A 27,205-nucleotide genomic window follows, 5' to 3' on the forward strand; every position below is an offset into this window, starting at 1 on the left:
CTCCTGGCCCCCAGGAGGGACTCACACAGCATTTCCCCTTGAAACTCTGAGGTACTGGGTGGGCACAGCAGTCCTGCAGTGCTGTGGGTGAGCTGGCATCAGGGACCATCCTGTCACCTGAATCTCCAAGCGTGCATTGTCTCTTTGGGAAAACTGGGTCCAGGCACCAGCTGATTCGCAGACTCACTGACTCCAATGTAAAAATGGACTGTGTCCAGACTCCTTCCCCTTCCCCCCCTCAGGTCTAGTAGAACAATGGCTTCTAAAAGGCAAAATGGAATACTTGCAAATAACAAAATGTGCCTTGGACTGTTTGGAAACAATGTCGTACTTCTCCTTTTCAGTGTGAACCAGCACTGATTTATATTTCAGCCTAGACCTCCAAGACCTTGATGGGCTTGGCTCCCTTTGCCCTTAGTTCTCTGAGCCTTGCATGTGGGACCCCTTACAAAAGGCTAGGAGGGGCTGGGCCCACCGGGCTCTGAGAGCGCGCTGCCCTGGTCCCGGCAGATCTAGTAGCCACGGCCTCCGCTCAGAGGCTCAGCTCTGGTCGGCCTGCTGGTCCCTCCCCGCCTCGTGGCCTGGGGGCCCTCCTGTGCACCCGGGCCTGGCTTCTTCTCTTATTTAATGAACATTTGGGTAACTGAAACCTGGTCTCTACCCCCGTGGAACTTTCTGCCTGAGTTTCCCGTCCAATACGCTGATTCAGGGTATTTACATTTTTGTAAGGAAGACCCAGGGGATTTCCCAGAGCAAAATGGTGCTGGTCTTTTAAGATGGAAATGTGCATTGTGAGCCCCTGAAAGGAGAGTGAAAAGGGAGGGAGACCTTGCTGCTCAGTCACCCTGGCGAGGACTTCTCCGTGTGTTCTCCGGGTGGATGTGAGGGCGTCGCAGGGGACAGACGCTGGGGAGAGAAGGGCTGATCATGCATCTGAAGGTCATTCAATTACTTTCTATTATACATGGTGAAAATCTGAGGAAATTAGTAAAATCAGAACCAAGGGAAACTGCCAACAGTCCCCATCACCTGAAGAAAGTCCCCATCACCTGAAGAAAGTCACTTCTCAGGTTTTGGTGTCCCTCCTCCCAGTCTTTCTCCCCTCCTTTTTATTCTGGCGTAGTGGTGATCACTATCATGGCAGTGATTCAAAACAACTTTCCTTTGTGGGAGGAGGGGAGAGAGATCCTTTTATTTGGAAAAAATGGTAAACGCTTGTTATTGTTAAAAAGGTAGAAAATACAGATGACCTATGATGACGCAGTTGGAACAGGGTGATTTTAGAAGTATTTGCTTACAAAGCAATGTTTACAAAGACATGCCCTCTGTGTAGGAAACTTGGAGTTGAGTAATAACATAGAGCATGTAGCCACTGAAAGGACAAGGGAGGGAGGGACCTAGGGAGGGAGGGGCCCCCAGAGCCGAGAAGTAGGGTCATAGGAAGGTTAAGGAGACGTCACGCTGGTCACTTGTATGGGCCTCTTCCCAGGCGCTAGGAGATGTCTCAGGATGTGTCCATGTTAGCAAAGTGAGAAATTTGCAGAAGTCACACATTTTAGCCAGGATCCGGTTATTCCATTTCTCTTCCCATTCTTATTTCCTTCTGCACATTGGCCCATGCTTGGTGGTTGGAGTGACACTGGCATTTTGTTTATCATGTGATGTTCTTTTCCTTACAGGACCACCCTAATTGTGTCCGTTCCAGGCCGCGCAACACCTGGCTCCACCGTTGTGGAGGAGATCGAGTTGCCTGTGGTTGGCTGCTTTGCAGTGCACCCTGGGGGAGGGTGGGAGAGCAGGTGATCTCTCTCTCCTCCTCCTCCTGCTGAGGCCCCCACGGGTGAATCCCACCCAGAAGCCAGAGGCCCCAGGAGCCTTCCAGGCAGACGGCAGGTGGAGGAAGGCAGAGAGTGGACCTGGAGGGGCAGATGGAAGATCTTGGCTCATCATATATCCAACGCCTAAAGAAAACCACAGGTGCCGTTTGGCAGATATATGCTTACAGTCCCTTAAGGCAATGCTTTAATTTTGCTTGAGGCAGAAAAAAGCAGGACAGGGAAAAACTAATAAAGAAGGGCCAGAGGCAGGGAAAACACATCGCCAAGGTTCCCAGCATAGGAGAACATAGGCTGAGCTGGAAAATGGCCTGGTTGCTTGGAACAGGATCACAAAGTCAGTGAGTTAAGTCACAGATGCAAAAGCACCTGCTTAAAGTCTGAGAACCAAAAAGGAAGCTCCCAATTCTCTAGCCATGGCTGAAGGCACACATGTGGATCAGCCCCTGAAACCCCTGAAACTCAGGAGGACTTCCTGCCCTGCGGGAGGGGCACCAGCAAGCCCGTGTTCAGAGCAGCTGCGAACTGCGAGTGCTGGGCTTGTGGAGCGAGGCCCTTGGTTTGTCAGCATCTGCTGCAGTAAAGGGAGTGGAGTGTCTCAGACGTCTTTAGAAAATGAAAATGTTTTCTTTGATAATGTTTTGAATATTTCATCTCTATTTGTTTCTGTTTCTGTCATTTCAGGAAACGTATCTTGCATTGTTATTTAACAATCTGTTTGTGTAGAGCTTTGTTCAGAAAATCGTTTCCCACCTGCTGTCTACATCACAGTTGGAGAGGGTCCTGGACAGAGGTTCGCAAGGACACAGTACACCAGGAGTGACGGTGAGCCTCAGGGTGCGTCCTGGGTGGACACAGAGCTCAATCTCATGGAGGAAAGTGTCACTGGAAAAAGTCCCAGGTGGCTCTGATATCCGCCCCTCTCCCTTCCTCCTTTCTGGGAAAATAAGTGAGTAAGACACAGTCCCTTCACTTTGAGGGGTTATTAATTCTTCATGCATCTTACACAAATATGTATAACGTGGAGCATCACTAAGGATCCAGAGGGAGTAACGAATTCCAAATAAGAGCTATCCAGGAAGGCCTCAGGAAGAAAGAAATGTTTAGACTAAAGGCAGATGTGTCAGGGAAAGAAACTCCATAGTAACTTGAACAGGGAATGTTTAATTCAAAGAATTTTTAATTATAACAGAGGACTGGAGTAAGGAGGGATTGGCTAGAAGGAAGTAAAGAGAACTCTAAGGAACGTGGGATTAGCAGACATAGGAGCAGTCATGACCCCTAGGGCTGAGACAGGGCATCCAGGGAGAAGCCCCTGCCCCCAGGGCTGAGGTCCAGACTTTGGAGAGGGCACTACAGCACTCCCTGGGTGCCAGAATCCTGTCCTCTTGGGCACCAAGAAAGCTGCTCATGGGGAAGTGTCTCATTAGAGGCACCCACCACAAATAGCAGGGGGTGCAGGGAAGGGTCTGGCCGCCATGTGCTGGGAGAACGGGGCATCAGAGAAGGTGTGAGCAGGGCAGGAGCCCTAGATGCTAACACACCAAACCATGAAACCAAACTCTTCCTCCTGCTGTGTCTCTCTGGCACCTCTCCTGTCAAGCTTAATATCATGCCAACTGGCAAAGTAGAAATAGTTAAAGGGGCCCACACTTATTTTCACGGAACAGGCAAAAAGGGTGCATTTGTAGCTGAGAAGCAGTGAGTCGATAAGCATCAGAGTAGGGGTTCGCTGAATGTCAAGATTGGAAGTTTGTAGCTAAAAGACGGTGAGTCGATAAGCATCAGAGTAGGGGTTTGCTGAATGTCAAGTTTGGAAGGGGCTTTAATGGTCCTATATTCCATCCCCCATCCTCAGGGTTTGAATCTCAAATCCTCACATGCCAATCAAGTGGTTGCCAAGCTCATGCTGAGGCATCCACAGCGGCAGGTGGCCTCTACTTCCTGTCTGAGATTCTCAGGAAGTTCCTGTTCACACTGAAGCCATGCTGCTTCTAGAAATAACGAGGTCTCACCTGACAGCTCTTCAAATACATACATGAGCCATTTTTCTGCTGTGCTTTCTCTTTGCTTTTGCTTTGTCTCTTGTAAACTACACATCGTACCTCTGTGACAATTCAGAATCTTCACTCTATACCAATCATGGGCACGAGTACACTGCTATAGGTCTAGGGCTCTGCAGGGGTGGGGAATGTCTCCCCTCAAAAACCTGCTCCAGCTGCACTCTGACAGTGCAAAATGGAGCAGGACCATTGGACCCTTTCATATTTTGCCATTTCATCCATAACTCACCTCGTTTTGCTGGTCATGGTGATTGATCTAGGGAGTGACTCCTGATCTGTGTCAGAAATGGGACTAGGAAAGATAAGTCTCTTTTCACACCTGGTCATGAAACTAAGACGAAATGAGCCCTAAAAGCTGCCTTCAACTCTGATTCCAGCTTGAGAGGATGCATCTGAGAGGAGAGAGAAGCAGAGAAAAAAACAAAGATGTCCTGATGCCATGACAGCCCCTGGTTCCTGTCATTGCTGAGGCCAACTCCGCCCCTCGCTCTGCCTCCGTGTGGTTCCATGAGCCAGCAGATGTCTCCTTTTTTGCTTAAACCAGTTCTAGCTGGGTTTCTGGAAATTACCAACAAATAATATCAACCTGCATGGCCTTCTTACCTTAAAGGAAAAAAAAAAAAAGAAGAAGCTGGAAACATTGGCTCACTCCTTTGCCACAGGGCTTCTGTAGAAGCAAATGTCACTTTAGCTAGAACTGGGAGTTTGTTGTGAAGGATGTTTAGGGACAGCATATTTAGAAACTAAGATCTTGCTCCTCCCCATGTCTTCCCTTTCCTTTCTGAACAATTCAGTCCTAGAGCAGCCAGATGGGGGGAGTCTGCCATGGGAGCCACGGAGGCTCAGAGCGGGGTGAGGAGGGTGTCCAGGGTGGGGGCTCCTGTGTGAGGAGTCAGAGTCCATGTGGGATGACGGGAGCATTTTCATGGAAAGATCGCCCTGTCGGGGTATCAGGGCCCAGACAGGGTGAGGAGGACATCCACACCAGGGGACCAGGAACATGGAGGAGATGGAGCCTGAGCAAGAAGAGGGTGCTTGTGTGCAGCCAGGGTGGGGCTTGCCACGGAAATGGGAGGTCTGTTACTGTGGGAGGCTGAATAAGAGCACCCAGAGAGGTCCGCATGTTGAGCTCCAGAACCTGTGAATCCTCCCTTATATGGCAAAGGGGGTGTGGTTAAGTTCAGGGTCTTGAGATGGGAGATTATCCTGAATTATCTAGGTGGGGCCACTGTACTCACAAGGGCCCTTACATGAGAGAGGCAGGGAGTCAGTAGTAGGAAGTGTGAGGATGGAAGCAGAGGTTGGAGTGATTCAAGGAGGGGCCCAAGCCACAGAATGCAGGTGGCCTCTGGTAGCTAAAAATGTCAAGAAAGCAGATGTGGCCACAAAGCCTCCAGAAGGAAGGCAGCCCTGCTGGCACACTAATTTTAGCCCAGGATGTCTAGAATTGTAAGAAAATACATTTGTTGTTTTGTTGTTGTTTTTTGAGACAGAGTCTCACTCTGTAGCCCAGGCTGGAGTACAATGTCGTGATCTTGGCTCACTGCAACCTCCGCCTCCCGAGGTTCGAGCGATTCTCCTGCCTCAGCCTCCCAAGTAACTGGAATCATAGTGCCCGCCACCATCCCTGGCTAACTTTTGTATTTTTAGTAGAGACAGGGTTTTGCCATGTTGGCAAGGCTGGTCTCGAACTCCTGACCTCAGGTGATCCCCCTGCCTCAGCCTCCCAAAGTGCCGAGATTGCAGACATGAGCCACTGCGCCTGGCCATTGGTCTTGTTTTAAGCCACGAAAATTATGGTAATTTGTTTCAGCAGCAATAAGAAGCTAATCAAGTTACATCCAATGGGACTGAGCAAATAAATAATTATAACGAGGACAATGGAAGCTAGGTCTCTCACTATGGGGAAGGGAGTTACAAACATGGAAATGGAGAAAACTTGAATGAACTTTGTATAATGTATTGGAATTAGAGATGCTGGTGGGAACTAATTACTGTTAATACAGACATATGCATATATATTTTCATGTGAACGTATGTCTGTGTGTGTGTGTGTGTGTGCGTGCGCGCATACATACAGATGTCTTGGCTTTCACCACTGAGAGAGCCGCCTGGGAGTTGTAACACACCAGTTGCAATGAGCACACTTTGCAACCAGATCTTGGCTTCTAAATATGGTTTTCCACTAAGGCTCCTCGGAAAGGCAGATTCCAGGGAATCTTAAAGAAAGTGCAAGATGAGCCTGCACTGACTTCTTGTGCCAGAAAACAAGGAAGTATTCAAAGAATGATGACCATATATTGAAAGGACACAGAGGCTAGCCCTCACTGGCCAAATCAGGAATAATCTGAGCTGTCAACTAAATACTGAGAGTAATGGGTTATAACTCACTAAATAGAACAGTAAACCACAAGTTCACACAGATGGAAATAAACAGATGAATAAACTGAACGTTTGAAAATGAGACATTTGCATACAGTCAAAGAATCTTCCTTCAAAATACTTACTAATGAACTAGAGAAAAGAGAAAAAGTGGAACAGCCTGACAGCCGGTTCCAATCACAGTGAACATCATCAGTCATGGGACAAATTGGCATTGGTGACCACCGGATGGGTTGCCATGAGAACACACCCTCACTTCTATGATATGCATGCCAGAAACCTGAGACCTGAATCTCATCATAAGGACCCATCAGACAGACCCAAATGGAAGAATGTTCTACAAAATAATCAATCTGTTGTGTTCAGATGTGTCCAGGTTGTGAAAGTCAAGGGAAGACTGAGAAACTGGGCCAGACTGAAGGAAACTAAAGAGACCAGCAACTAAATGCACCACGTGATTCTGAGGAGTCTTTCTCTAGAACAGACAGCTTGGGATAGTTGTGATGCAGGGCAGGTTCTTGGCTTCGCTCGGGAAAGAATTCAACAGCCAGCTGGTGGTGGAAAAGGGCAGCTTTATTGAGTCCGGCAGTGATGCATCTCTGTGCCTGCTCCTTGGGGAGCAGGGCTACCCCACAGGCAGTGCGTGGACAGTAGTAGCCTATGGGCCGCTGCTAGTCATAGTTCCATCCACTTTTAATGACATGCTAATGAAGGGGCGGGTCATTCAGAAATAGCCAGGAAATGGGTGGTAACTTCCGGCTACTGCCATGGCATTGGTAAACTGTCATGGCGCTGGCGGGAATGGCTAATGGTGATGGGCAGCGAGAACAACCAGAGGCGCTTTTTGTGTCTTTTTCTAGTTTTGGCCCGTTCTCGATCTGGTCTGGGAGACGAGTCCTGCTGACCTCCTACCTCAGCTGGCCAAACTTGAGTGGAGTCTGGGAACTCGAAGGAAGGAAAGTGTGGATGCTAACTTCCTGATTTTGTGGTTACATTGGGATAAAGCGGAAGAATATCCCTACTTGTGGGAAATACACACTTAAGTATTTTGAGGGTGACAGGACATGAGTTCAGCAACCTTCTCTCAAATGGTTCAGGGAATAAAGATTCTTTTTACCTTGAAAATTTACCTTGAAATTTTTCTCTAAGTTTATGGTTATTTCAAAATAGAAAGGAAGGAAGGATCTCCCTTAATAATTTTGTCTCACGTTGTTTTAAGCTCTTTAGCGTATTTTCAAAGGTAAGTGGAAATGAAAAAAATGTAACTATTAGCATATATAAAATGTAAATCTTAAAACCATGATCAACCCAAATAATTGTAGTAGATATACTGAGATATTTATTCTTTAATTCCCTTCAGGACTTAGATGTTTTTAAGCTGAATCATTTTTATGTTTTGAAGCTAAAATCTATATATTGACGTTTGAGGAGTGTGAAATCACAATACTTCAGAATGTTACCAACTTTTCAGAAAAACGCGACCTGGGTTTGACCCTATGTGCTTAGTAGCCCATTAGGCCCTCTGCGCTTTGATATACTCTCATGGCAAAAGTTTCCTGGTCTTACTCAGAGATCAGAAAAATTCTTTTCTGTGTCAAACTTTACAATGAAGTGAAAGTAGAGAAAGCAATGGTTCACTCAGAACTTTCTATTCAGGGCTTTTTCTTTTCTTAAAAACTGAAAGCTGAGAATGAAAAATTTCAAATATAGGTAACAGCAAGTAACATAAAGTATACCTATGTACCCACCAATAAGGTCTAACAAATGTGAATGTTTTTGCCTAAAAAATAAAAATATTGTAGAGACGTTGAAAATATTCCTATGTATCTGTCTCTATCTCATTTCCCTCTCTCTCCCTATACCACAGGGTAACCTCTGTCCTCAAGTTGATACATAGCCTTTCTTCCATCTGTGGTTTTTTGTATAGCTCTACAAACAATACATGCTTTGCTTTGAGTGCTTTAGAACTGTACAGAAATAGTGTCACTTTATATGAACATTCTGCAACTTGCTTTTTTTAATTGGGGTAAAATTTAATGAAAAGCATGGATCTTAACTGTACAGTTGATGTCCTTTGATAAATATGTATACCCACATAACCACTCCTCCAGTGGGAACACAAAACATTTCCAGCACCCCCAGAAAATTCCCTTCCAGTCTATCCCCACCTCTAGAGATGACTATTTGATTTCTGGCACCACAGATTAATACGACTGTCCTTCAATAGTCACATGATGTCTTTGTCAAACATCAATTGACCATAGTGTGTGAGTCTGTTTTTGGACTCTATTTTGTTTCCTTGCTCTGTTTGTTCTAGTGACAATACCACACTAGGTCCATTAATGTAGCTTTATAATAAGTCATGAAATCTCAAACTGTGAGTCTTTCAACACATTCCATTTCAAGAGAGTGTTAGCTATTTTTAGGTCCCTTGCATTTTGATAAAATTTAAAATCAACTTGCTAATTTTGATAAAAAGAAGCTTCTGGGGTTTTGATTAAGACTACATTGAATCCATGGAGCAATTTGGGAGAGCACTGACATTAACAACATTTATTTCAAATCTTTTGAATAAATATCCAGAAGTGGGATTGCTGGATCATCTGGTAGTTCTATTTTAATTTTTTTTGAGGAGCCCCATACAGTTTCCCATAGCGGCTGCACCATTTTGCACTCCTGCCAGCAGTGTGCAAGGGTCCCAGTTTCTCCACGTCCTCAGCAGCACTTGTTGCCTTTTTTTCTGTAAAGACCATCCTAATAGGTGTGAGGTGATATTTCACTGTGATTTTGGTTTACATTTTCCTGATGAATAGGGACATTCAGCCATTAGTCTTGAGTTCAATGATCTTTTTTCATAGACTGATCGGACGTAGGTATGTCTTCTTTGGAGAAATGTCTATTCAAGTCCTTAGCCCATTTTAAAATGAGACTATTTTTTTTTTCCTGTCAAGTTGTAGGAGTTTCTTATATATTTTAGAGATTAACCCTTCACCAGATAAATGGTTTGCAAATATTTTCCCCCATTCCATAGGTTGCCTTTTTACTCCGTTGATGGTTTCCTTTGCTGCGCAGGTTTTTAGTTTGATATAATCTCAGTTGTTTATTTTGTCTTTTGCTGCCTGTGCTTCTGATGTCATTGCCAAAATCAATGTCCTGAAGCTTCTCCCTTTTGTTTCCTTCTAGGAGTTTTACAGCTTCAGATCTGGGTATTTATCCAAAAGACTTGAAACTGGGGTCCTGAGGAGATACAAACACTTCCCAGTTCATTACAGCACTATTCACAGTATCCAAGGTAAGGAAACAGCCTAAACGTCCTTTGTCAGATGAATGGATAAAGAAAATGTGGTATATACATACAACAAAATATTACCCCGTCTTAATAAAGAAGGAAATTCTGATACATGTGACAACATGAATGAAACTTGACATTTTGCTAAGTGAAAGAAGCCTGTCACAGAAAGACAAATACTCCATGATTCCATCTATATGGGGTATCTAAAATAGTGAATCTCATAGAATCAAAGAATGGAACGATGGTCATTAGTGGTGAGGGTTTGGGGGATGGGAGTTACTAATCAGTAAGCATAAAGTTTTGATGTATAAATGTGTAACATTATGTCTAGTCAATAATAATGTATTGTACACTTAAAAATTTGTTGAAAGAGTAGATCTCCTTTTAAGTGTTATTACATTAAAATAAAATCTAAACAAAGAAGAATATGGAAAGAAAATGATAACAACACAAGTGAGTCTCCCAATCCGTGAACAAGATCCTTCTCCATTTATTTTATTTTTCTGTAATTTCCCTCAGGACTATTTTTGTTGTTTTCAGTGTAGAGGCCATGACTGTCGTTTGTTAAATCTATTCCTATGAATTTTATGTGTTTCAAGGTGACATACACAAACACAATTGACTTTTTTTTTTTTTTTTTCTTGAGACGGAGTCTCATTCTGTCGCCCAGGCTGGAGTGCAGTGGCGCGACCTCCACCTCCTAGGTTCAAGCAATTCTCCTGCCTCAGCCTCCTGAGTAGCTGGGATTACAGGTGCGTGCCACCATGCCTGGCTAATTTTTGTATTTTTAGTAGAGATGGAGTTTCACCATGTTGGCCAGGCTGGTCTCGAACTTCTGATCTCAGGTGATCCACCCACCTCGGCCTCCCAAAGTGCTGGGATTACAGGTATAATACCATCCAGCTGCACACTAACCAGAAGGGCTAACATGAAAATTACTGAATGTGAGCAAGGATGTGGAACCAACAGAATTCTCATGCACGAAGGCTTCTCCAGCGCTACATGGTGAGAGACCAGCCTTTCTTTCCTTTTAAATTTCCATTGCAGACCAAAACACATGGTCCCCATTGCATGTGAAGCTCCTCCCACACCCACCTCATAATGCAAGTGTGACAGCATCTAAACTGGTCAATGCACTGCTGGACGACAAGAGCCTATGTCAAAGCACTGTACCCGGCCACACAATTGACATTTGTATACTGAGTTTGTATTCTTTGGCTTTTCTAAATTGACTTATTAGTTCTTGAAGTTGTTTTGTACACTTATCAGGATTTTCTGCATAAATAATCCTGTCAACTGATAATAAAAGTTGTTTTACATCATTCTTTCCAATCCATATGGCTTTTATTTCTTTTCTTCTTCCTTTTGCATTAGCTAGAGCTTCTAGTACACTGTTGAAGGGAAATGGTTAAAATGAATATCCTTGCTTTGTTCTCAATTTTAGAAGTGAAGTGTTCAACCACTGAGTATGATTTTGGCTCTAAGTATTCATAGGAGGCCTACGTCAAATTCATACACATCGAATATCAAATTGGGGAAGTAAGTCAAATTAAAATCATTCTATTTTTAGTGCACTTCAAGTTGTTATCAAGAATCGATTTTGAATTTTGTCAAATGCTTTATTTTATTAATTTAGCAAGTTATACTATTTTCAAATGTTAAACTTATTTTTCATTTTAGTTATAAATTCCACTTAGTCACAGTATATCATACATATTGTTGGATTTGCTTTGCTTTTTTATTTTTAAAGGGTTTTTATATCTATCTTTATGAAGGATATTGGTCTATAATGTTTTCTAGTAATGTTCAGTTATTTTCAGTTTGGGTCTCTCATAAATAGTCTTGCTGTAAACATTTTTGAGTATTTCTTCTGGTGCAATGTATACAGCCTGAAGTTGGGCATGTACCTTGCAGTGAAGTTTCTGGGTCACAGGGTATGAGCATGTTCAACTTTAGTGAATACTGCCAAAGTGGATGTGCCAATTCACATTCCTACCTTCAGGGACAGCAGTGCCCCTCAGAGTGTGGACTGTGAGCTATTTGTTATTAGATTGCAATGAGATAAGTCCAGAAATTAAGCGTGAGCATTTAGAAACTTTTATAGAAATTTGGTGTTGCTTTGACGTCAAATATTGCTTTGACATAGGCTCTTCTCGTCCAGCAGTGCATTGACCAGTTTAGATGCTGTCACACTTGCATTATGAGGTGGGTGTGGGAGGAGCTTCACATGCAATGGGGACCATGTGTTTTGGTCTGCAATGGAAATTTAAAAGGAAAGAAAGGCTGGTCTCTCACCATGTAGCGCTGGAGAAGCCTTCGTGCATGAGAATTCTGTTGGTTCCACATCCTTGCTCACATTCAGTAATTTTCATGTTAGCCCTTCTGGTTGGTGTGCAGCTGGATGGCATTGTGACTACAGTTTGTATTTCCCCAATGACGAAGGAAGTTGCCGGCCTTTTCATATATGTATTGGTTTCATATGTGTATCTGCATATTCCTAGGTGTGAAGTACTTCCAATTTTCAACGTATATGTGTTAAGTTTTCCTAAAACATTTACCCTGGATACTGTTCCCCTGCCCTCCTCCCATATTTCCATGATGAAGCAGGTGGGCAAAATATGGAGAGGACAAAAACCTGATTCACAAGTGTCATTCACCGGACTTTATTCATTTAGTCAATATTTATGAGCGTCCGGCACGCGCCAAGCACAGTGTGTGGAAACAGGGATGCAGAAATGAATAGAATAGAAATGTTCTTGTCCACTAGGGATTTATACTCCAGTTGTGGAGAAGATAGATAGTGTGCTGATACCTTTGGATGGTAGTAAGTGTCATGAAAAAATAGGATAACAAGAGAGTAACTAGGATGGGAACATTCTTTGGTTAGCACGGCGAAAGAAGGTTTTCTAAAGTCATTATATTTAAGCCTGCATCAAAAAAATGAGAAGCAGGTGGCCATATAACAGGCCAGAAAGAGAATTCCAGGAAGCAGGAATGTCAGGTGCAAAGGCCCTCAGGTAGAAGCAAAGTGGTCTGAGGATTAATTAGAGAACACTCCTTTACTTTGGTGAAAATTGACACAATAGACGCCATAGACACCTAGTGTGGTGGATACTGGTGGTGCTGCTCCCAGATGCAGGGATCCCCTTAGGTTCTGATGTGCCCCTCCTTCACCGTTAATGTGGGTTTACTGCCCAGGCTTGTGACTGGAACTAACCCTCGAGAGACTGTCTGTAGGTGGGTTACTGGATCCACTGTGCCCACACAGGCTGTGATCAGGAAGTACCTGAGGGGCTGCACTCTCCCTCCTACCACCCAGCAGCCCTAATCTGGTAGTTGGAGGATGTAGGGGTATGAAACCCCAGCCCCTGTGACAGCAGCTGGGGTGAGGCAGAAGAATAGGGTCTGGAGACAGGCAACCTAAGACCCACTAGCCTCTGACTTCTTGGAACTGGACCTAAAGGAAAACTCCACCTCTCCATGCCCATGTGACAGGGGGCCAGAGGCCCCTCCCTCTACAAAACCCCCTCTCGGGAAATGCCTCTGATTGGTCAGAGGCCAAGCCTTCACTTCAGCCTGATTGGTCACAGGCCAATCCTTCATTCGCAGAAGGTGTAACCAGTTGGAGGCCTCTATTGGAGGCCTCTAAACGGTACCTAGGGGTGTTACCAAATCCTTCTAGTTTAATAAAAACCCTAAAGAACATTGCAACTGGGGCTTTTGAGCCGCCTGATGGATCCTGCTCCCACTCTGTGGAGTGTACTTTCGCTTAATACATTTGTGCTTTTGTTGCTTCATTCTTTTGTTGCTTTGTGCATTTTCTTCAATTATTTGTTCAATGTGCTAAGAACCTGAATGACTCAGTCAAGACCTTCTATCTGGTAACAGGGGCAAACTCAGGGTGTCATTCAGGCTCAGAGAGCCATGGGGATCACACTGAGGCTGGGATTGAGCCAGAAATCATACCCTTGGTTGTCCTTTTCTATTTTCCTTCCTAGTTTTTTTTTTTTTTTTTTTTTTCCTGAAAGCACTTCCTTAATAAATTAGTTGTCCCTGAACTCTTAACTTAGGGTCTGCTTTTAAGACTTAAAAAAGTCTGCAGTCTTAGGACTTAACACCCCTGCTATAGGTTTCTACAATTGTTTTTCTTTTTCTTTTAATGATATATTTTTTTCTGTGGTACTAGGTAAGAGCATCAGGCACACTTGGGTTGGAATGCCAATTGCCATTCAGTCATAGCCACCCTTAGGAAGGTCACCTACTCTCTCTGGGTCTCAGTTTCCTCAATTACAAAAGTGGGACAAAGACAGTGCCACCTTTATGGCTGCTCTGAAGATTAAATGAAAGAAGATAGGCAACATACTTAACAGAAAGATGGGAAAACAGTGAACACTCAGATTTACCTATGACTATTAAACCTTTCTAAACTTCATCAGAGAGTTCAAAAAAATGTTGTCAAGCCTTGGGATATACATCTGTTGCATTCCTTTAAAAATGTATGGTATCACTGGAATTTGACTGGGGACAGAGGAGAGAGGAGGAAGAGAAATAGCCATTCTAGGTAGTTGCAAGGTACCATTCATGTGTACCTTCTCATTTAATCCGGACAAGCACCCAGTTAGAATAGGAGGTTCTATTATAATTATTAAAGATAAGAACCTAACACTCAAAGAGGCTGTTATCTGAGGAGACATGGTGTTGCAGAGGTTAAAATATGTGATTCCAGCATATTGACTTAAGTTCGACACTTTAAAAACAGCAGGTGCAACAAGATGACTTTGACCTTCCTGCTGTTTCTTAAAAGCAGAGGGTGAAATTCCTATATGAAAGATGCCCTCCCTAGATGATGCAACATTTTTATATAGTCAAAGTTGAAACTGAGAGAATTCTGTACAGATCTTGTTAAAAATAACTCTCATCTTTTAAGCCTCTCCACATACTTTAGTGGCTTCTTCACAACGAACTCTTCTCTGTCCAATCCACTACATAAGTAACTGACTTCAGCTACTTCTTTGGGGCCTTCATTTCTTTATGAGGCTCCTGTGCTGCGTGAAGTTTGTATTAAGTTTTTCTTCTCTTCATCTATCTTATGTGGATTAAATTCTTGGACCCAGACGGGACCCTAAGAGGATGGAGGTAGACTCTTCCCACCCCTACAGTGTGTATATATCAGGGCTCCAAGCCAGGTTGTCTGGACAGAGGAACCCAATTCCCTTGAGTTGAGGGGCTGACTTTGCTTTTAGGCCCTCGCCCTGCAGAAGGGGCTTGGTGTTGCTCTTATTCTGGGGGAAGGTCCAGTCCCAGCTGAAATGACTCCTGCCATACCCAGCTACTAGATAATGAAGCTTCTTCCCAGGGTCACAACTCCAAGAATGAGGAACGCCTTGTCCTCAGGCCAGTGGCGCAGTTGAGCCTCTCTGGGGTCATATCACAGTCACCATAACTGCACTGTCTCTACCCTAATGGGGCTCCCACAGCAGAGACCTTACCTGCCGCCGCTCTGGCCCACCAGGATCCTCGCACTTTTAAGTCAGGTGCGGTTTCAGGAAGAAGCTTGGTGGTCCCACATCTACAGGCAAAGCAGATCCCAGAGCAGAGAGAGCTGACCGCCTGCCCTGTGGGGTGCACAACCCCAGGTGCAGATAACAGACAGGGAGGGAGGAAGGAGCTTAGCTGAAAACCCCTCCTGACCCTTTTCCAACAGGCACTCAGGGGTAGCAAAACATCCAGGAACTTTGAGTTCTGGGTCAGCTGGGACAGCTGTAGGGACAGCGTCCTGTTCGTGCCTTCTCTGAGTTTTCTATTAGGTGCCACCAAACACATTCCTACCCAAAGGAACCACTATGTAGGACCTTATTAAAAAGGTTAAAATATGCATTCTGGCATGGTAACTGTTTAAGCGAAAGGCACTTGAAAAACAGCAGGTGGAAGATCACTCTCCCCATAGCAGAAGGAAAGACGGCATCCTTATCCTTCGGACTAGAAGCTGCCACCTAAAGAATACTGCACAGACCTCGTTAGAGTCACTCTAATCTTTTTAGTCACATTTTCAAAGTTTTTTCTTATCTGTTCAATCCAGTATTTAAGTAGTGGACGCCAACTGCTTGCTCAGGTCTGCCCTCCCTCCCTCCCTTCCTTCTTTTCTTCCTTCCTTCCTTCTTTGCTCGGGCGTGCAATTTCTTTCTTTCTTTTTCTTTCTTTCTTTGCTCGGGTCTTTCTTTCTTTCTTTCTTTCTTTTTTGACGGAGTCTCGTTTCTTTTTCTTTCTCTCTTTTTTTCTTTTTTTTTCTTTTGACAGAGTCTCGCTCTGTAGCCCAGGCTGGAGTGCAATGGAGCAATCTCGGCTCACTACAACCTCCGCCTCCCGGGTTCAAGCGATTCTCCTGCCTCCCGAGTAGGTGGGATTACAGGCGCGCGCTACCGCGCCCCGCTAATTTTTTTATTTTAGTAGAGATGGGGTTTCACCATGTTGACCCCGCTGGTCTCGAACTCCTGTGACCTCGCGATCCGCCCGCCTCGGCCTCCCAAAGTGCTGGGATTACAGGCGTGAGCCACCGCGCCTGTCCGGGTCTGCATTTCTTTATGAGGGCTCCCATGCCGCGTGAAACTTGCAGTGTGCTTTCCTCCTATTCATCTATCTTGTGTCAATTTAATTCTCGGACCCAGCCGGGACCCCTAGAGGACGGAGGTGGAGTTCTGCCCTTACACTGAAAACACAAACTTCCAAAACAGGGACACTCTTCAAAACTTTGAAAGAGACCTTTTAGGTCCTAGGGCAATTGAATCTCGTTTTCTTAAAAAGCCCTGCTTGCTTACCCTCTCGTTTTCCCCCAGGACTGTTTTCTGGGACAGAGTGGGAGGCCCAAGGAGACAGCAAAGTTCAGGCCCCAAGCACCCAGCTCCTCCTCCCAGGGTGCGAGCCTGCCCAGGGTTCCCGACCCACCCCGCCCCATTCCTTGCCGGCACTTTGTCCGCCCCTCCCCGTCTGGAAGCCTCCCGCAGCCCCGCCCGGCGGAACTAGGGGACGGGTGGGGAACGTCAAAGGGCGAGGGCGGTGACCCCGGGGCCCGAATCCTCTCAGGCTCCTGGATCGGGTGCCCGGCCGTGCGTGAGTGCGGAACAAGTATGGGCGCGGGGCCGTGCGTGGGTGCGGGGCTGGGTGCGGGCCCTGGGTGGACGCGGGGCCGGGGCTGGCGGGGCAGGGCGTGGGGCTGTAGGAGGGCACGGGGCCGTGCGTGGGTGCGGAGCTGGGTTCAGACCGTGGGTAGGCGCGGGGCCGGCGCTGGCGGGGCAGGGCGCAGGCTGCTGCAAGGCGGCCTTGTGGATTCTTGCCCCGGAGCGAGGGCGGGCCCCGGACGCACGAAGTGGGTTCTCCTTTTCAAAAAAAACTGCGTTGCGTTTTCCTTCCTCTAGCTTGGAAACAATTTGCTCTTTTTTCCCCAGTCTCTGCCATAAACACTTGAATGTGCATACAACTGCAGAGCTTAATGCCACAACCTCCAGGAGATTGGGGGGAGGGGGAAGCTGCCCAGGATGGGGGTGGGAAAGCAAAGGAAAATGGAGAACGTTAGCAACTGCATCCTGTCAGGGGTCCCCCGTCCATGTGGCCTTTCTTCCAGCGACAGCACACTTAGCTCAGAACAGATTCACACCCACTCTGTGTTTCCACCGGGCGCGCCGGCTCTGCAATGCGGAGCGCGTTCTCTGAAGGACAGGCCCCGGAGTCACCGCCACAGCCACAGAAAGCGGAAACCGAGCCTCTGTCCAGAGGGGATCCCAGTACATTTCCAGCAGGTTCAGACACAGGGTCCCTCACAAGAAGGAAACAGGACGGAAAAAGTCAGGACGCGTATGCTGTGGAGGGTCGAGGTCTTGCCTAGATCTTGGGTGTGGGTAGTCGTAGCCGCTCGCAGTTTTCCTTTCCAGCATCTCTGGGGAGCCTGGAGATGTGCTCGGGGCCGATGTGACACGAAGAGTGATTGCGCCGCTCTGCAGAGGCGGTGGCGGGACGCTGCGCTCGGGCTGGGAAAGGCCGGCCCCAGGGCGACCCCTCCAGAGGCCCCCGGAGAGCAGGTGTGCGCCTCGCCTCCCGCTGGGCAGCCAGTTCGGGAGAAAAATGTGAAGCTTTTATCTAAACAAAATATTTCTTTTGTTAAGGGCTTTCTCCACACTGAGACTTTCTAGCCACGTGAGACTTTGACCTCCCAGTCCCCCAGATTCAGCGCTGGGACCGAGCGTCTGCTGTTATTTTTAGTAGAAGTATAAAAAGAATCTCAAAGTTTTAGCTCTGGAGAAGGCGTGAATACAGCTGGTGCCTTCACACACTCCACTTGAGCCGGTCTTATAGAACTCCAGGAGATGAGAAAGCAATACGAAAGCCAGAGCATTGCACATGAGGACGGGCTGGCGGGTGGCCTTTGGGTCCCTGTCATATGGGTGATTTTTGTAAATGGGGCATTAGAGATGAGTATCGCCTAGATCACATTTTTAGGTTGAATTCCTCCCATGGGGGGAACTTTAGGAATACGCTTCCAAATAAGAATGTAGATTTCAATAATTGTAGTAAAGTGTTTGCCAAACTCATCTCAGAAAAAGACATTATCGAAAGGCATTTATTATCTTCTTAATGCGTGTCTGGCACTGGGCAGACACTGTAGAATACTATCTTGATTAGAGTCTCAAGGATTTTGTACCTGAAGTCCTTTACAAATAAAAGTATTCAGGTATAATCTATTATAAAGACTCTTTTCCCCGCTTTGGGGATATACGGTGTGGTATCAACTCATTGGTCATACCAAAACTGTTACTTCTGTTTTGGAGGAATTAGCAAAGAAAACCCAGGCTTAGCAAATCAACACTGAAGTTCAGAAGTTCAGAGTAATTTGTCTTGGGAACAAAGTCTTCCCTAGAACGAAGAGGCATTCGCAGGAACTCTCGGTGTTAATGGGATTATTCAAGATATACCTGAGACCAGATAAATATTTGATGATTTTGCCAAGCACTAGAGTTTCTTGACAGTTTTTCTTTGGCTGACGTTTTCCCCCGTGGGGTTCGGACTTTGTGGCTTCATCAGATTTTGCAAATGAAAGAAGGCTGGGGTTTCCCAAGAGTGCGCTTGTGCAGGAAACAACAGACTAGTGAGGTTTACAAGAGGGGTGTGTTCTGTGTGTGTGTGTGTGTCTGCCTGTGGGATGGGGGTGGCACGGGGGAGAGAGAGATGTGGGTTACAAAGCTGCCATCTAGAGGCGAGAGGCTCTTTTCTGCAGTGTATATAATGCAAGTCTGCAGCCAGCAGAGCTCACAGTTGTTGCAAACTGCTCAGCACTAAGGGAGCCAGCGCACAGCACAGCCAGGAAGGCCAGCGAGCTCAGCCAACCGAGCCAGCCCAGAGGTAAGGAAACAGTGCTGGGGCAGCAGCTCTGCTTGGAAAGAAGGCATGGCTTCTGCTCTTAAGCCAAGGAGTCTTTTTCAAAGGACTTCTTTCAAATCGCTGAGATGGGTGCTTTTGAGTCTGCGGGTCTGGTTTCTAAAAACCCAGGCTGTACATAGCTGCATTGCAAAGTGCTTTTGCTAATTCGGAGGGCTTCACCTTTCGCTTCAGAAAGCAAAGGGCAATTTTCTTAACTCACTTGCAGAAGGAAATTTCCTTGTGTATTTAGGAATCTGGTATTTATTTACTGTGTGGCTATTTAAGCTCCAGTAAGCAGGGGAACTTTGCAAGAACACAGACTATCCATTCTGCCTGACCAATTTGGCATGGGGATTAGCTTGGCACCCCCTGTTTACCTGTTTTGCTTCTAGTATATCAGTTTGGAAACAGATAAAATTGGCAGTAAATACGTAATTCCAGAACGATGAACACTTTATGAAGAGGCATCCTTAATGGAGCAGAAAACTGCTGAGAATCTTTGTGAGTCCAAGATGTATTTGAATTCAGTACTTTGGGGGATTTACCAGAGTCTGTAAGTCCGGAAGCTATAAACGTGAATGTTAAATATAGCCCGGTCTTCTCTTCTCTTGATGGCACGCTTGCTAATCTAATTTGAGTTCTGTTCTCTTAGAAGGTGTTAAGTCCAACTTCAATTGTTGGGGGGCGGGGAGGGAAGCACACACACAAGTCTACTATTTTGCAATTTAAATATACTCTTCAGGTAAAATGTGGATTTTGTTCAATTTTGTTGGCATGTGCAAAGATTCAAGGAGTGGCTGAGGGAACTTTGGAGTGAGGTCAGGAATGGGTAGTTAGCCAAGACTTGTAACTTCCAGGGAGAATGAGAAGTTGTAAAAGTCAGACTGGCTGTCTCTCTTTCTCTCTTCCTCTTTCTGTCTTTCTTTCCTTTTGCTCACAACAGGATTACTTAGTTTTTCAAAAGTGGGAGAGAGCTTCCTTAACTGGTTTACAGCCCTTTGAACGTATTTGGTGCAGTGACATCCCCTGAAATTTCAGTCTGCAACGTCTCAACATGGTCACTTTGTTCTTTTCTTTTTTAAAGGCAGATGCTGCCTTTAGTGTCGCTTTATTTATTCCAGGAAAAATGTAGACATCAGCTAGGCACTCCTAGCAAAGAAAGTGGAGGCTGCTGGTTTCTGTGCTTTAACTTTCCATAGATTTCAAATGAATAAACTGCTCGTCCTTCTTTCATCAGAATATGAGCTTTCCCCAGATGGAAAGCCTTTTTCTAAAGCAAAGTTGCACATGGGAGCTCTAGCTTGGAAACAATTTGCTCTTTTTTCCCCAGTCTCTGCCATAAACACTTGAATGTGCATACAACTGCAGAGCTTAATGCCACAACCTCCAGGAGATTGGGGGGAGGGGGAAGCTGCCCAGGATGGGGGTGGGAAAGCAAAGGAAAATGGAGAAATGGCTGTAGTTTGCTGCCTATCAGCCTTTTTCTTTTAAGGGGCAGACGTTGCAGTCGTCGTTTTAAAAAAGTTCCATAAAGTATCACCAAGGCAGCATGCCTGTGCAGCACACACACGACTTTGGGGGGGGTGTTTCCTCCGTATTAACTGCAAGTCGATGAAGCGTTGAGAAGGTATTATGATTTTTAATCAGGCCCAGAACAGGCCAAGTATAGGCTTTCTGAATGAAAAAAACAAAACAAAACAAAAAAACACACACACACAAAAAAACCCCAAAACAAAAAACCCTACTTAATCAGGAACAGTGGCTTTTTGTGTGATCATTTGAGGAGAGAGCTCCTGTTTTCAAGTCGATGTGAGGGAAATTGGTTGAAGTTACTCAAACCTGAGGCTGAAGGGCAGTCACTCTATAAACCTTAAGAGTAACCGAGGGGAAAGAAAAAGACGTCAAAGATTGCAAAACTTTAGATTTTTCTCAGTGATTTTGTACAACATGAGGGGAATTTGGGGCCAGAAGGCATTTGTACCTTTAAACCAGGCAACCGAAGAACTTAGTTTTACTCTTAGAAGCAAGAACAGTATTAAAATGCCTTCAATTGGATTGCATGTGTGTAGGTATAATTTAGAAAGAAACTAAAGATTGTGTCATGTCAAGTGTTATTAAAGTCCAGGAAAGAAAAGACAAAGCTCCAGGACACATATTTTCTGTTGAAATAAAAGCGAGCAAGCCAGAAATAGACAGATCAGGACAAGGAGGGGTGCAGGGGCTGTTCTTGATTTTGAATACTTGATGGTTTCCTGCAGGGAATATTTGATGCTTTTATCTACTAATTTGGAAGTGGGAAAAAAAGGCATTATTGCTTCGATATTAAAGTGATCAGGGAATTGCACCATTTTATGGTGACAATTTTAAAGAGCCACAGGTAGTTTTGGAAGCAGACTGCGTTTTGTTCCAGGCACTGAAAAAGCAGAGGGGGGCCGAGACTATCTCAGGTGGCCTTGAACCGCTGTCGGCAAAGGGACAGATAACAAGCCCAGGGCAGCGTGGGGGACTTTGCGTTTTGAAGGCTGGGTCAGCCAGATAGTAAGCGTAATTTGCTCTTCCTGCTATAACAGATATGTGGGCATCCTCCCTCAGTTGTATATGCAGAGCCTAAGTTTGCACAGCATCCTCCTGGAAAACCCATTGTGTCTGGCTGAGGGCGGGGGGTGAGGAGGCTCTCCTAGCCTGGCTGACCTCCCACTGCCTCGTCCTTGTCCTAAGCTGGGTGGGAATCAGGGCTCTGATTACAGTGGGCCAGCCCAGACGGCAGCCTTTGTGACGTGGGAATCTCTGGACCTGCTCTTGTGGGTATAGCTTTGCTTCCCTGTCGGGCAGCTGAGCACAATAGACCAGATCAGGTTTCTGGATGTGGGATTTATTTGATCCACCAAATCCTTAAAGTGGACGAGGATGCCCCACGTGTTCATGTGAAGTATGTCTAAGGACCCTGAGAAGAGGTGGACTGTATCTGAATCAGGGTGTAGAGTTTTCTGTAGTTAACTGTTTTTTGAGTTCTCAAGCAATTCAAAGCAGGTACGTACTTGCATAAAATAAGATCACTCACGGTCACTAGTGAATGTGCAGTTGAGACTGTTTCCCATTGCTGGCAGCAGAGGTGACAGACAGCTCTCCATTATGCTATCAGCCCTAGCGGATAGTCACAGAGAGTCCGCCTGGGCCGAAGCTTCCGTGGGTTTCTCCCCTAGGTTACTTGGTTGGTTTCCCCATAGATGTGATGTAGCATTGGTTAAAAACACACAGAGACACACACATGCACACACACACCCCCCACTCAGTGATGCGCAGTTGCCTAATGGTTCTTCAGAGGTAGTGTGGATTCTCCTGATCTAACTTCCAGGCTCAGCGTAAGCCGGGGCTAGCCTGGTGGAAGAGGTGTTATCTGCTCAAAGAGACCAGAGCGTTTGCTTTTGTAGCATGACTCCCGCTGGAGAGTCCCTGGAGATGCTGGAAAGGGGAAGAGAACTCTGTTCTTAGCCACAAGCCTGCCATAACCCAGTCTCTTCACCTGGCCTGGCCTCAGTTGCCAGGTGTGCAAACAGTGAGGGCCACTGTCCCAGCTCTTGTCTGGGACAATACCGAGTTTCTTCATGAAATTCCTTTGTAGGACACGGGTCTCACACTGCAGAAAGCCAGTGAAGGAGGCAGAGGTCCTGCAGGGCCCAGAGGGCCAGAGGGCCCCTCGTTTGGGAGCTGGTCCTGGGGCCCCAGGCCTGGCCTGGGTTATCTTATCTGTGCCACTGTAGAGGAGTGACGTGTGTGTAGCAGCCTGGTCTGCACCCAGCTACCAGAGCACCCCACTGCAAAGCCGCCTGTGAGGCTCGTATCACCTTCATTCTCAAAGCTTCCTCTGCCCCAAAGCCATGGCCTTGCTCTAGACCTTCCTGGTTCCTGCATGGACAAGCCCAGGCCACATTCCTTGCCCACCCTTTAAGGCCCAACCCTTACCTCCATCTGCTCTCTGTGGAGAGTCCTTGCCTCAGCCAGGCTGGGTGACTCCACCCGTGGCTGTGCCTTCCTGGAACATCCTTGATCACCGCTACCTCCTTGAAGGCCCCATAAGCCACCAGAGTAGAAACCCCTCATCTTCCTGCTGAAGGGGCGTGATGGGCCTGCGCGCCTTCCCAGTTAGCTAGGGAGGGTCTCAGGGATTGCGGGGAGACGTTTCTGATCTGTTGTCCTCACGTGCCCCAGAGCAGTGCCTCCTCGAACAAGAGGCTCAGTCCGCCAACACCAGCTCGGTGACGATTTCAGAAAAGTCTCTCCTGGACACCCGTCTCCGCTGCTGGCCACAGTCGCTGGTCTCGGTGGACCATGATTAACTGCTGGCTCATTGAGCATCTACTGTGTACAGCTGTAGCTGTATAGCTGTAGAGCTGTAGCTACATAAAGTTACAGAAGACTTGGTGGGGGCTGCGGGGCTTGGTAGGAATGAGGTGGAGGGGCCAAGACACGTGAACAACGTCATGGTACGAAAGACATTCCAGAATAGAGATGTGCGGTGTGGGGCCAGGAGAAGGTGGGAGAATCAGAAGGGCAGAGGGCATCAGTGGGGAAGAGTCTGTGGTTGGAGACTGCAAACATATGGAAGGGAGTTTGGGGGAACACTGGCTGGGTGCCTGAACACGTGGCATTCTCTGGAAGGAACTAACCAGCGTGAGGACATGCTGATTGCATACTTAGCCACCACCCATGGAGGCTCTAAACCTGAGTGCTTCTAATTCTGGCTTCACCCTCAGCTTGCAGAGTGAGCCCAGGGAGACCATTTGGATGCAGCTGAATACCCCAGGCTGCTTGCCGCAGCACGGTCGTTGTCAAGGATACTTGGTTGATGAATAAAAAATCCCAGAAACGAGAGGTGAATCTCCGGGAAAAGTCCTGCAGTTGACAAGAGGAGCCCCATCTGGGCTGTGAGTGACAGAGGAGTCCCTTTGCCGGCCATAGGCTGGAAGGGATGCAGGGCTGGACAGGTGCTCGCCACTGCCGGCCACAGGGAAGTTCTCTCCCTGTCACTGCAACGTGCGACAGGGCCGCTAAAAAGGTGACCCCTGTACGAAGGAATGAATGAGATAAAACAGAGCAGGCGCTGGGAAAAAGGGAATGAAAGCTGACGTTCACTGCTTTTCGTTCTCCCTTGGGTCGCTGTGGTCCAGGAAAATGGAACATGAACCTCGATGGTTTGCGGACCATTCCTCCCTTTAAGAAAATTTACATAATTCTTGATGTCAAATTTCAAATAACACAGGAGTTTAAAGAGTAAAAACTACACGTCTCCTTTTGTTCCCTCCTCCTACCCTCCCGGCCCCAAGTTTCATACTTACTGCAGGTCTTTTTCTATGCCTTCGTGCACATGTATTTACATCTAAAAATACATCAGTGTAATTTTTGTGTCTTTCTGCATAGCTGGGATTGTGCTGTGTGTGTGCGCGTCTGCGCATTGTCTCTCACTGAACAGCATGCCGTAACTCTCCCTGTGGATGAAGGGAGGCCTCCCTCTCACAGCTGTATTATATTCCAGATGGCGGAGACCCAGGCTTTACTGAGTCATGCCTCTGTTGAAAGACATTTATGTTGTCTCCAGTGTTTGCTCGTAAATAAATACTGCTTTAAAAAACATCTTGTGTACATTTGGAGACACATGAATATTTTGAGGAGAGAAATGTGTGAATTTGTATCATCACAGAACTGGAAAGAAACGTCTTTTGTTCTGCACTCCCTCCCCTTCCTTCCCCCTGGAATCTTTTATGCAGAAACCTTAGAACCTGAGTGTCAGAAGTGGGTCTCATTCCCCTGCCTGCCCCGGCGTGGGCACGGAGGCCATAGAAACCCAGTCAGTGGGCAGGTTTGATTCACACCCAGAAATGGTTTTTAGACCCTGGCCTCAAGCGGGAATGGAATTGCTGGTTGATTCCAGCAGAGGGTGACTGGTCTAAGTGGAATGTCTCCTTCAGACCCTGTGGCTATCGGCTGTCCCAGCTTCCCAGCGTCAGCAGACCCGGCACAGGCTGAGAGGCATTAAGAATGTATACAAGGACCCAAGGGCTGGCCCATCCAGATCTGTGCGGAATGCAATCAGCTCTTTCTGTATGGGATGAGGTAATCCCCTGCTTTTGCTTGAGGGGACCTGTGATTTCTGTGTAGGGCCCTCTGGGGGTTCATTAGAGGCCTCCCTCCCTCTCTCCACTTTCAGATTTTGCAGGGAGCTTTGTCACCAGGCCTTTGGGAACCAGGGGCCCTGGGTACACATTTCATAGTTTGCCCTATGAAGCCTTTGTTCCTATCAGGGATTCTGAGAGTGTCACTTGTTAAGGTCTAAGCAGGTAATTTAGGAAGATTCTTTGCTGCAATGGTGGACGCACACCATCAGTGAATGGTATTCAATGCAAGTGGGCCCTGCCCACCCTAAACGTCCTGCACGCAGGCTGGGGCGGCCAGAGCCTTTGTCGCAGACCACATTCCATGTTACGTGGCAGTTCCCTATTTTGAATAAGGGGATTGATTGTCTTTGTCAAATAATAATCTGTTTTCTGGAGACAGCCCTTGTTTCTGAAACCTAATGCATGAAAAATACCGAAATGACGAAAGGCTGAGCTATTGTATGACACTTTTTTTTTGTTGTTGTTGTTGTTGTTTGTTTTCTTTAGCTCCCATTTAAATTTGCAGAGGACTTGATGACTGCACTGTCTGCTTAATCTCCCTTTTCGCTATACTTTCCTTCCTTTGTCTGACCACTGGAGCCTTTGGTGGTGGGAAGGAAGAGGCTGGTCCAGGCCCCTAGAGGAAAGCAGGTGATCAGGGTATGGGGCTCTGACTTCGTTTCCTGGCCAGTCCCAGTGTGGGCTGCTGTTCCTTGGGCTGGTTAGTGATTGAGGATTGGTGATCGGGGATCGGTGACTGATGATGGGTGGCCGGTGATCGGTGGGGCAGTGAGGAGCTCCAGCTTCTGCTCTCTCATTCAGCCCTTGGGTAGCAACAGCCACACCCTCTTTGGAAGTTTCCCGCTGTGCCACCCAGGAGGGGAGAAGCAAGGAAAGGGGAGGACGGCCGAGCGGGGAAGTGCCTATCTCAGAAATACTATTTTTGACTCAGAGGACCAGTGGCCCCTAAATCAAATTTTCTTTGCCCAAAGAGGCAGAGGTAGAAACCCAAGGACTGGATGGGGGTCTCTGAGCCCTTTTCCACCTCTCAGTCCCACTCTGGGCTCTGAGAATACTGAAGGCTGCTGGTAGCTCAAAGCGGGTGAGTGTCTGTTTTGTGCTAAGAATGGAGGAACTGGAAGGAAGGACACACTGGAGGTGTGGGAACCAGGCGTCTTCTCACTGAGTGACCTGGCCTCCCGCAGGGGCCGTCCATGCCGAGCAGTGGCCAGGCACCTGGCCAGCCGGCACCTGACATGTTTCTACACTGGAGGCCGAGTGAGACCTGAGCCAGAGGACTGTCACCATGGTGGGGGAGAGAGGTGGGGCGGATTCGGGATCCAAGTTCTGGTGAACAAAGACTGAGGGTCATTTCTTTCTAGCCCCTGTGAATGGCCCAAACCCCAGGATTTATGGCAGCTTCTGCTGAGTGGCTGTGCCAGTGGGGACAGAGCAGGGAGCCTAAGCCAGGCACCAGCCGAGCTGCCCTTTGGACCCAGCTGCTGTCCCTGCTGCTGCCCAGCTGTGGGGCCGTCCTCCATTCAAGCTCTTCTGCTCCCCGGGACTCTGGGGTCAGATGAGATCACAGGTGAAAGTGTTTTGGAAACCAAGCCATGATGCAAATGGCACAAAGGAAAAGGTGGCTGCAGTAGAGCCATGTGGGAGAGCAAAGGTGACATCCTTGTCTCTTGGAATCACAGGGTGGAGAGTGGAACGTCAGCTCTGGGTGGTGGCCAAGGGAAGGTGGAGATAGTAGCTTCAAGGCACAGCCTGGGGCTGGCTGTCCGCCCTGGGGGCAGTCTGGCAGGCCAGGGTTTCCTCAGCTCCCTGCTGGGCCTACGTCCTTTTGGAGTTCTAGAGCTGCGTCTTAGGACAGGTGTGCCAAGCCTCCTACTTTGAGTTTCTGTCCTGACCTTGACCTTGCTCACCTCCACGGGCACCCTCCCATGCTTGGGCATCAGGACTTGTCATAAGTCAATGGTCACAGGGCTTGATTCCTCCTAGTGGGTGACTCTGAGGACAACCAGGCCTCCCGCTGCAGGACCAGCGTGGTTCCCTTCATGAAGGGCTTTC

At 47.0% G+C, this 27,205-nt stretch overlaps 1 protein-coding gene across 5 annotated transcripts in view; it reads left to right on the plus strand.

Annotated features, from left to right (window-relative positions):
- Positions 1-1,857: 1,857 nt before the first annotated feature.
- The window catches only part of ACKR3 (atypical chemokine receptor 3), a 29,232-nt gene continuing 3,884 nt past the window's right edge, over positions 1,858-27,205 (plus strand). Inside the window, exons 1-3 of one of the 5 annotated variants that reach the window (XM_017947115.3) lie at positions 1,858-1,977; positions 2,520-2,660; positions 9,464-9,572. The gene's annotated coding sequence lies outside the window, so the exon portion shown is untranslated. The other 4 variants (XM_009183399.4, XM_003908127.5, XM_003908129.5 and 1 more) reach the window with 4 other exon arrangements.

The sequence above is a fragment of the Papio anubis genome, chromosome 10 (assembly GCF_008728515.1).
Source record: "Papio anubis isolate 15944 chromosome 10, Panubis1.0, whole genome shotgun sequence".
In the NCBI taxonomy this organism is placed as follows: Eukaryota; Metazoa; Chordata; class Mammalia; order Primates; family Cercopithecidae; genus Papio; species Papio anubis.